This window comes from Psammomys obesus, unplaced genomic scaffold, assembly GCF_907164565.1.
Source record: "Psammomys obesus unplaced genomic scaffold, mPsaObe1.curated_primary_1811, whole genome shotgun sequence".
NCBI lineage: Eukaryota > Metazoa > Chordata > Mammalia > Rodentia > Muridae > Psammomys > Psammomys obesus.
In genome coordinates, this window is record NW_026591598.1 from 13390763 (window position 1) to 13400329 (window position 9567).

Consider the following 9567-nt stretch of genomic DNA (forward strand, 5'->3'; position numbering starts at 1 on the left):
AGAAAGAAAGAAAGAAAGAAAGAAAGAAAGAAAGAAAGAAAGAAAGAGATAATTTAATTTACCCTCCTTCTTCCTGCTGCATCGGTCTAACAGATACATAATTGAACTTCTCCAGGTACCCTGCTTTCCCTGGGCCCCTGGCCCAGGTTCTGAGCCAAGACAGCAGCCCTAGAGGAAGGACAGACATGGAGGCAGCAGGTGAGGGCGGGGCTCTGGGTTTCCCAGCCTACCTGGAAGGACACAGTCATGGCACTAGCAGGTCTTGGGTAGCTGAGTGTGAGGAAACTGCAGCTATGCTGAGAGTCACACAACTCTAAGTACCCGGAGGGCCCTGGCACCTCTCCTGCCCCCCCCCACACTCGCCACAGCTGGACTCTTTTGGAACACTTGGTTTTCCCAGCAGGGTGTCACCCATCTCCTGGATTGTCCTGCCTTCTGTCCTCCATATCCTGGTATGTGGTGGGAAGGACAGCTTTGGAATTCCTTCTGGGTTTGAATTCTGGTCTAGCCATGTCCCCTGGGCGTGACCTCTGTAAATCCCTCCTTCACCATCAGTTGGCCTGAGCCTTGACACACCAGAAATAACTCTTTTTCCCCCCCTGAGACAGGGTTTCTCTGTGTGTAGCCTTGGCTATCCCAGACTCACTTTGTAGACCAGGCTGGCCTCGAACTCACAGAGATCCATCCACCTGCCTCTGCCTCTCTAAGTGCTGGGATTACAGACCCGCCTTCAGAGGTAACTCTTGAAAACAAATGATAATGACTCTGCCTGGTGTGGACACTGGGGCCAGGAGGAATCTGGCCTGCTGAGTCACCTAGCCAGGTGTACTAACCCTTGGCGGCTCAGACACAGGGACTGAAGGAGCCCCAGACTCTCACGCCTGGTGTGTGTGTGTGGGTGTCTCCAGGGGCTTGTCTTTACCCCTCCCAAGTCCCCTCTTGCAGCAGTTGGCACATGGGTATGCCAGGTCTGTCTTCCCTGCTGACCTTGATGCTCTTGAAGAATGAGCCTGCCTCAGGAGCCTGCCTCAGCCAGCACCATCCTGTAATACCCAACCCCGGGGCTGCCTTTTGGAAAGTCCCGGAAGGAAGGAGTGAAAGGAGATTGGAAGCCTACAGGCGTGCAGCCTGTTTAGAGAGCTGTTGCCAGAACTCAGGGACTCACCCCTGTCAGAGCAAGCCCCTCTGTGTGCATCCACAAGGCCCAGCTTCAGACCCTGAGCTTCTATCTTGCCTGGACTCTGATCGGATTTGTTTTTCCAATCAAAAACCTGTCACCGGCCATGGTGGCGCACGCCTTTGACCCCAGCGCTCGGGAGGCAGAGGCAGGTGGATCTCAGTGAGTTCAAGTCCAGCCTGATCTCCAGGACAGACAGGGCTACACAGAGAAACCCTGTCTTGAAAAAACAACCAACCAACCAACCAAACTCCCCAAAAGGACAAAAACAAAACCACAAAAAACCCAGGACACTGTGGGTGTGGTGGCGGGTGATCTTAATCCCAGCACTTGTGAGATGGAGACGGGAACATGAGAAGTGCAAAGCCAGTCTCAGCCCTCTTGTGAGTCCGAGACCTCAGCAGGCTCCAGGAGCTGGCAAGATAACCCAGTGCGTAAGGACACTGTAAGGATGGAAGCCTTACAGCCTGCGTCTAACCTCTGGGACCCACAAGATGGAAGGAGAGGGCCAACTCTCCACATGTGTGCCACGGTGTATGGACCCTTCTGAACTAATACATGTAATAAAACATCAAAACCAAAACAACCTTAAAAGGGGGAGGGGGCGCTTCATGGGTGGTTCCAATTCAACATCCCACAGATGGCCCTAGTTAGACTAAATGGGTCACATAGCAAAGACAGAAGCCATGAATGAGGGGCAGACAGGGAGGAGGGCAGGTTGAAAGGGGTGGGAGAGGGATGAGATGATTGGAGAAAGGTAAGAAGGGATGGGAAAGAGATCAGAGGGATGGGGGAAAGGGCAGCCAGAATATATCATAGTAAGTATGAAACTGTCCAGGAACTGACTTTATTTTACCTATTTATTTTATTTTATTTTTGGTTTTTCGAGACAGGGTTTCCTCTCTGTAACCCTGGCTCTCCTGGACTCTCTTTGTAGTAGACCAGGCTGGCCTCAACTTCACAGAGCTCTGCCTGCCTCTTTTCCTCCCCAGTGCTAGGATGTGCCCCCAAGGAACTAACTTGAATGGCACAAAGGAAACCGGAATTCTGTACTGGAAAGACAGCCCAGCCAGAGAGGTGTCTGCCTGCATTCACGCTCTAGAACCCATGTGAAGGCTTGGCACTGGGGAAGTGGCGATCGAGGAATCTCTGGACCTCCCTTGGCCAGCCTAGCCTAAGTGGTGAGCTCCAGGCAATGAAGAATGCCTGGTGGTGTGTGCCTGAAACCCTAGCACCCAGGAGGCAGAGACGAGGGGATCACGAATCCAAGGTTGTGCTTTGTTTGCTACCTGCCCAGCCGAGGCTGCAGGAGACGAGACCTTGTCTAAAGAACAGCAACAACAAAAAAACAAAACAAAAAACAAGTGCGTTGGTGAGTCTGGTGAGATAGGCATCCCAGGTTGGCTTCAACATCCCTGGATGGAAAAACAAGCCCTCAGCTTCACAGTTCCCATGTCCCATCATTCCGGCTAGGCTCCCTGGCTGACCTATTCTCAGTGATCACGGAGCACCCTAACATCCCGATATTTAGGTGAATCCCTGAACACAAGAAGACCTCAAGCTCAAGGTCAGCCTGGGCTGCGTCGTGAGACACAGTCTTAAACAAAACTAAACAAAGATCTGTGCGTGTGGCTCGGTCGACAGGGTGTCTGCCTCAAAGACACTTAAGTCAGCTGTGGCCCCAGCACCCTGGAGGCAGAGGCAGGAGGTCAAGATTACACAGCTGGCTCCAGGCTGGCCTGGGAGACTCGAGACCTGTCACAAAGAAGACTATACACCCTCCTCCCTCCAGGGCAGAGTGCCACCTCTACCCTGGCTCTCCACACAGCAGCAGCAGCAGCAGCAGCGCCATCAGGGGCTTTCTTCTGCTCGCAGTTAACTATTTCTTCCCAAGTAGTGTCCGCGGGTCTTTGTGTGTTCCGCCTTCTGAGGCTTTGCTTATCTGCCTAGGAATGCTTGTGTGGTGGGTTCGTGCTTACAGGGCAGTTTGGCTGGCTAGAGGGCTCTGGATAGAAAGGCTCTTTCCTTTAGATTCCAAAGACACCACCTCCTGCACTTCCTTAGCCAGACGAGCAATCTGCCGGCTCTCTGCTCTTCTCTAGCCTTTCGCCTTCTCAAGGGGGAACTTCTGCTACGTCATGTGTGTGGCTAGTTTGCTTGCACGCATGACTGTGTAGTGCACGCCGTGCCTGGTGCCCGTGGAGGCCTGAACAGGACACTGGACCCATGGAACTGGAGTTGCAGACAGTTGTGAGCTGCTGTGTGGGTGCTAGGAATTGAACCTGGGTCCTCTGGAAGAGCAGCCAATGCTCTTAGCTGCTGAGCCACCTCTCCAGCCTGTCTTTCACGTTCTCACTGTTGTGTCTGTGTTAGGGAGTTTCCTAATTTCAATGTTGGTTATGCCTGTGAGCTCTCTGGGGGGTTTTCAACCTGTGGGTCGTGACCTCTTTGGGGGTCGAATGACCCTTTTACAGAGGTTGAATACTAGACATCCTGCTTATCAGATATTTACAATTCATAACAGTAGCAAAATTACAGTTATGAACTAGCAATGAAATAATTTTATGGTTGGGGGTCACCACAACATGAAAAAAGGTGGCAGCATTGGGAAGGTTGATACCGCTGCACTCTCCTGTCACTTTTGAAAACTAAACTTCCATTATTTTCTCAGTGATTACCTGGTTAACTTATTTCCTTCCTTCCTTCCTTCCTTCCATTTGGACAGGTTTTTATGAAGCCCAAGATCTCTCTATGTACCTGTGGATGGCCTTGAACTTCAGATTCTCCTGCCTCCACCACCCAAGTACTGGAGTGACAGATGTACACCGCTGTGCCCAGCGTCTCCCCTCCCCTGTGCGAGGACCCACTGTCCACCTCCGTCAGGCTTTGTGAATGGCTGGATGGCCTGTCTTTCTTTCACAGGGGTCATACCCTGCTGCTTATTATGATCTGGGTCTGAGATGTCCCTGCTTTAGGTACTGTTCTATTGTGTGAGTGATGCAGAGACCAAGGCAACTCATAGACTAAAGCATTTACTTGGGTCCTTGCCTACAGTTTCATTGTGGTGGGGAGCATGCAGGCCTGTATGTTCATGCAGGTGCTGGAACAGGAAGAGCTTATATCCTGATCTGCAGGCAGCAGACAGACAGATGGACAGAGGGAGGGAGAAAGGAGGGAGAGAGAGAGAGAGAAAGAGAGAGAGAGGAGACTAGGCCTGGCAGGGGCTTTTGACACCTCAAAGTCTACCACTCCTAGTGACAAACCTATTCTGACAAGGCCACGCCTCCTAACCCTTCCAAACAGTTCTAGTAAGAAGAGACCAGACATTCAAATATATGAGCCTATGGGTGTCATTCTCATTCAAACCACCAGCCCCCAACAAGCTCCAGCACCCAACAAGCTTGTGTGTTTGAATACTTGGTCCTCAGCTGGTGGGACTGTTTTGGGAAGTTACAGAACCGTTGACTGTGTGTCGGTACCAGATGTCCAGCTGGTGACAGTGAGTTTCTGGGGTGGCCCTTGAGGTTAGTCACCTCTGGTTCTGAGTGGGCCCCTTCTCAAGCCCCCAACACTGCAGATGGTGCCGCCATAGCTTGTTCAGCTTGTTAAGTAGTTAGACAAATAGCAAAAGCCCTAGAAACTACTGAAGGCAGACCAGACCCTCCCTCATAGTACATGTCGGAGCCCTCCTCCCCTTATCACATGCAAAGTGGAAATTTACTAAAGCCCATCAAGGAAAAGCTAATTCTTCCTGGTCAAAAAAAAAAAAAAAAAAATCTAAACTCAACCTCTGGCTCTGACATTCTAAACTACCCAAAACATCACCCACTTCTGCTTCCTCCCTAGCAGCTAATTACTTTTCAAGGAGACCTATTGAAAGCTTCTGCATCGGCCCTTGGGTCTGCAGGGTCCACATGCTTAGGCTCAACAAGTCACAGTTGAATATATTCAGAAAGAGGTTGGCTGGCTGGCTGACTGGGGAAAGGTGCCCGCCGCCAAACCTGGCTGCCTGAGGTCCATCCCTGGGGACCCACATGACAGCAGGAAAGAACCAACTCTTGGAAAATGTCCTCTGACCTCCGTCTGAGTGCCTTGCCTGCTTGTTATTCCCTAAAACAACAGTCTCACAATTGCTCACCCCACATTAGGTCAGGGTTAAAAGTATGGAGGGATTTGTGCTACCTGCTTCACTATTTTACGTACAGGCTATGGGCGTCACAGGTTTCAGTGTCCACAGGGGTCCTTGAATTCCTCCTCTAGGCACTGAGGGACAGAGATGACCAAATGTCTGGGCTGGCGATGGGGTGGCTGACAGGCTCAAGCCCATCCCTGATAACACCGCTCAGATGTTCATTCTTCTGAAGCCTGTTTGTGGAACTGGAGATGAGCGTCCCAGGCCTGGGTGCCTGAGGCTTTCCGAGGGGACCAGGGAGTAGGTCAATACGGGGCCCACCAGACGCTCAGATGTCACTGTTGAAGTCCAGACACTGCGGCTGGACTTTAGACTTTAGACACTTTAGGACAGACCCTAAATGAATCCTTCTGTCCTCGGGGCATCCTTCAGATCTACAGCAGGAAACAGCTGAAGTGTGACTTCTAGACCGCTCTAGATGACTGATGGGCTAGCCTCCTAAAGAAGCTCTGGATGAAAACGTTTCCCCCATCCCAGGGGTAGAAAGAATTTTAAAATTCTGAGGCTGTGTGCCCTAAAAGTTGTCACAGCAGGCCCCCGACACAAGGTTCTCAGGAGGCGACGCTGATATTATTGAGTGATAGCTGCAGACATTATCACCTCCGGTTAAGAAATCAGGGAGTGCTGGCTCAGGCACACAAGAATCTGGACCAGATGCAGACTCAAGGGCACAGTGTGGGGTGAAGGAGTCCCTGCCGCCCTGCGCCCCCTTCTCGGTTCTGGCACAGGGCCAGTTGGATTTCTGGAGCCTCGTGATTTCCCCACTCACTCTGGGGCCACCGGGCCTGGGCCCCATCAGCTCAGGCACTCTTCTCAGACAGGAGGTCCTGAGAGCAGGTCCCCGGTCCAGCTACAGAACGAGCTTTGTCTCAGCAACAGGCACACCCAAACTTGAGGGAGAGCTGCAGACCACATGAGAACTTCCGGCCCTGCTGCCCTGCAGGGGAGGGGGGATGGGAGGGACTTCACCTGTGCTGAAGTGGGTTGGGAGCAGGGAGGCCCACTACAGGCAGGTGACCCGGCTCTGTGCCCTCCCTGCCCTGCTGTCTCCCTCTGTCTACCTACGGTCACTGTGGATCAAGAATTCATCTCAGGAAAAGGCACACAGAACCTATCCCCCCAGATCGGAAAGCCAAGATGGAACCCAGGTGGGCCGTGTTCAGGAGGATGGAGCTAGGGAAGCTGCTGAAGGTGGGCAGGGAGAGGGGGCAGCCAGGGGCATGGAAGCCAGCTAGGAAAACCCATATGCCGCTGTCGCCAGCTGGGTACAGGGACCCTAAGTGTGCAGCAAAATACAGGTGCTTTGGGGCTGCCCTGTTTTGTTTTTCAGACAAGGTCCTACCTATCCTTGGCCGGCCTTGAACTTACTACGTAGCTAAAGATGACCTAAACTCTTGATTCTCCTGCCTTCCCTAGTTCAGACACCCTGCCCCCATGTCCCAGGGTAGTAGGGTGAGGCCACTATGGCTACTTTTTCTCTCTCAGTTTTGGGAGCAGCTTCCTCATGCCCTTGCCTCTCTTGAATAGGCTCGTGTCCAGCAGAGGACTGTTACCTGAGAAGAGCCACAGTTTGGGGAGCAGGCGGAGGTGACAGATGAGTGAGAGGGCACCCCTAAACTGGATGGAGACGGGGATCAGACAGTGGTGAAGGTTCACACTTCTGCCAGGACTCTCCTCAGCCAAAGCCAAAACTCTCTGGATGTGTTACCACCTGCAGTGCTGGGGGGGGGGGCAGGCACATGAGGGGGGCGAGTACATGAGGGGGCACCCAGAATCCTAGCTCCTCCCGGTTCACAGTGAGAGACGGGTGGGTTTGTTTGTTTATAAAGATGGCTTCACTATCTAACCTGGATAACCTGGGCTGGCCTTGAACTTGGGCAAAACTCCTCCCTCAACCTCCTGAGCACTGAAAACACATCACATCTGGCAAGACCCAAGTAAAAGACGTTAAGTAACTAGAAGAGTGCTACTAGAGCCTCTGCCCTTGGCTTTTTCGGGGGAGCGGGGCAGGGCTGGTGTCTTCCTGCTCCTATGGATACCTATGCGCCTCCAGCCTCAATCTTCCCATCAGATCTTTGCCTCTCACAGTTTTAATCAACTCAGAGTGATGGAAGCCCAACTGGAGCTTGCCAGAACAGCGAAGCCGCAGGCAGAGTGTGTGGAGTTGTCTGTCACACAATGTTGGGAATTAGGTGCTAAGGCAGTCTTGACAACCACAGAGACCAGGCATGCCTACCTTCAAGCTCATCTCTCCCGGGCCTGCCCACCACACACACCAGGAGGTGCCCAGCTCCAACCCAGGCAGACACTCTGGAAGCCCAGCACCTTTAAGGAGCCGGTGAGGCAGGGGTTGAACCAGCCACAGTCCCTGTCCCCATGGAGCCAGTCTAGCAGAAATGAAGAGCTTACATAAAGCCATGACCCACAGGGAGTGGTGGTGCTCGCCTTTAATCCCAGCAGAGGCAGGTAGATAGATGTGAGTTCAAGGCCAGCCTGGTCTACAAAGGGAGTCCAGGACAGCCAAGGCTACACAGAGAAGCCATGTCTTGAAAAACCAAAAAAATAAGCCCAAACAAACCATGACCCAATCTGTTAAAGACATTGTTTCACTTCAGGTACAAGAAACCGAACTGAAGAGAAGGGGCTTTCTCTAGCGACAGACAACCAGGCTAAGGCGAAGACAAAACAGCCTGGCCAAGGCGACAGACAGCTGGGCCAAGGCAAGGGACTCTCACTGGGTACCACTCCGGCTCTTTTGCTCCTTTTGGAGCTCCTCAAATCCCTCAACTCTCTTCCAAGAAGAGTCCTCCTCCCACACCCCAGGGCTCCCTCAGTTCCCAATCCTGCCCCTGTGGAGGCGGGGACTGCAGCCATTTCCTTCCATCTCCAGGGACCCAGGACTGGACTCTTCCCCTGTCAAGGAGCGCCTGGCTCAACATCTTGCTCGCTGGCTTTCACAGACGCCCGGGCCCCTTCTCCGGGTCCTGCTCTCATTGGACTGCCCGGGGCTTCCCAAGGCGGTCGGCTCTCCCGGATGCCCAGTTCATAAACCAGGCGAGCTCAGGATGCCGAGGGTGTCAAGCTTTTCTTCCGGGAGTCCTGGTCGCTCTCCCGCTGGCTTCGCGGGAGGGGACAAGGAAGCCACCGGCTTTCCGCATGCCAGAGATGTCGCCCCGAATGCAGCCAGCTTCGGGGCGTTTCTCGGCTTTCACCCTGGGCACTCCTATCACCGGGGTCTTTCGGACACACGGGAGATGCTGCCGACCTCTTGGCTACCCGCTCCCGCCAAGGCGCCCGCCAGGCTGGGGGTCCCCGGGGTGGCCCCGGGAGCTACCCTCCCCGGGCCCCCTCCTTCCGAGCCCCGCGCCCCTACCTGCTCCGCGCGGCCGCTCCGCCTCCTCCCGGCCGCGCTCCCGACCAGCGCCGTCGCCTCCGGGTCCCGCCCCGCCCAGCAGGCGACCCCTGCCCGCCCACCGCTCCGGCGCCGCCCTGTGGTGTCCCCGCCACTAGCGGGGACGTTAGATCTGGCGCACCTGCAGCCACCGACTGCAGTCAGACTCCAGAGAAGTCAACGGAGGAGGAAGGGACCCAGTATAGACCAGACCCGCACACCGATAATCCCGGGTGCACAGGCAGCAGGGGACACCAAGCGTCCTGCGGCGAGTTCAAGGCTGGCTCGGGCAGGAATTAAGTTTCAGCTTCCCTGAGCTATGGAGTGAGAGGCGGTCTCAGAAAACAAGAAGGCTCAGAGGGTCAAGTGCTTGGGTCGCAAGCATGAGGAAATTCCCCGCATCCAATCTAAAAAAAAAAAAAAAAAAAAAAAAAAAAGGCCAGTACCCACAGCAGGCGGTTCAGAACTGCCTGTAACTCCAGCCCCAGCGTCTGTAGGCAGGCACCTGCACTCCTGTGCTCTTTCTCTCTCTCTCCTTCCCTCCCTCACTCTCTTTGTCTCTGTCTTTCTGTCTGTCTCTCTCTCACATACACACATTATTTAAAATATAACAAATATTTAAAAAAAGTAAACCTGGCCAACACTGGCAATCTGAGGACTGGGGAAGCAAAACCAGGAGGTTTCCTGGGGGGGGGGGGACCTGGCCATCCCCTCAGGACAAACTGGTGAGCTCCAGAGTCAATGAGAGACTCTTGTCTCAAAATAAATAAATAAATAAATAAATAAATAAATAAATAAATAAATAAA

The 9567-nt window shown here is 53.4% G+C and overlaps 1 protein-coding gene across 1 annotated transcript in view; it reads right to left on the bottom strand.

Moving 5' to 3' along the window:
* Positions 1 to 8802, bottom strand: part of Ncmap (non-compact myelin associated protein) — a 26847-nt gene extending 18045 nt beyond the window's left edge. The window contains exon 1 of the mRNA XM_055611144.1: positions 8743 to 8802. The gene's annotated coding sequence lies outside the window, so the exon portion shown is untranslated. The remainder of the gene's footprint in view (positions 1 to 8742) is intronic.
* Between the last annotated feature and the right edge of the window lie 765 nt (positions 8803 to 9567).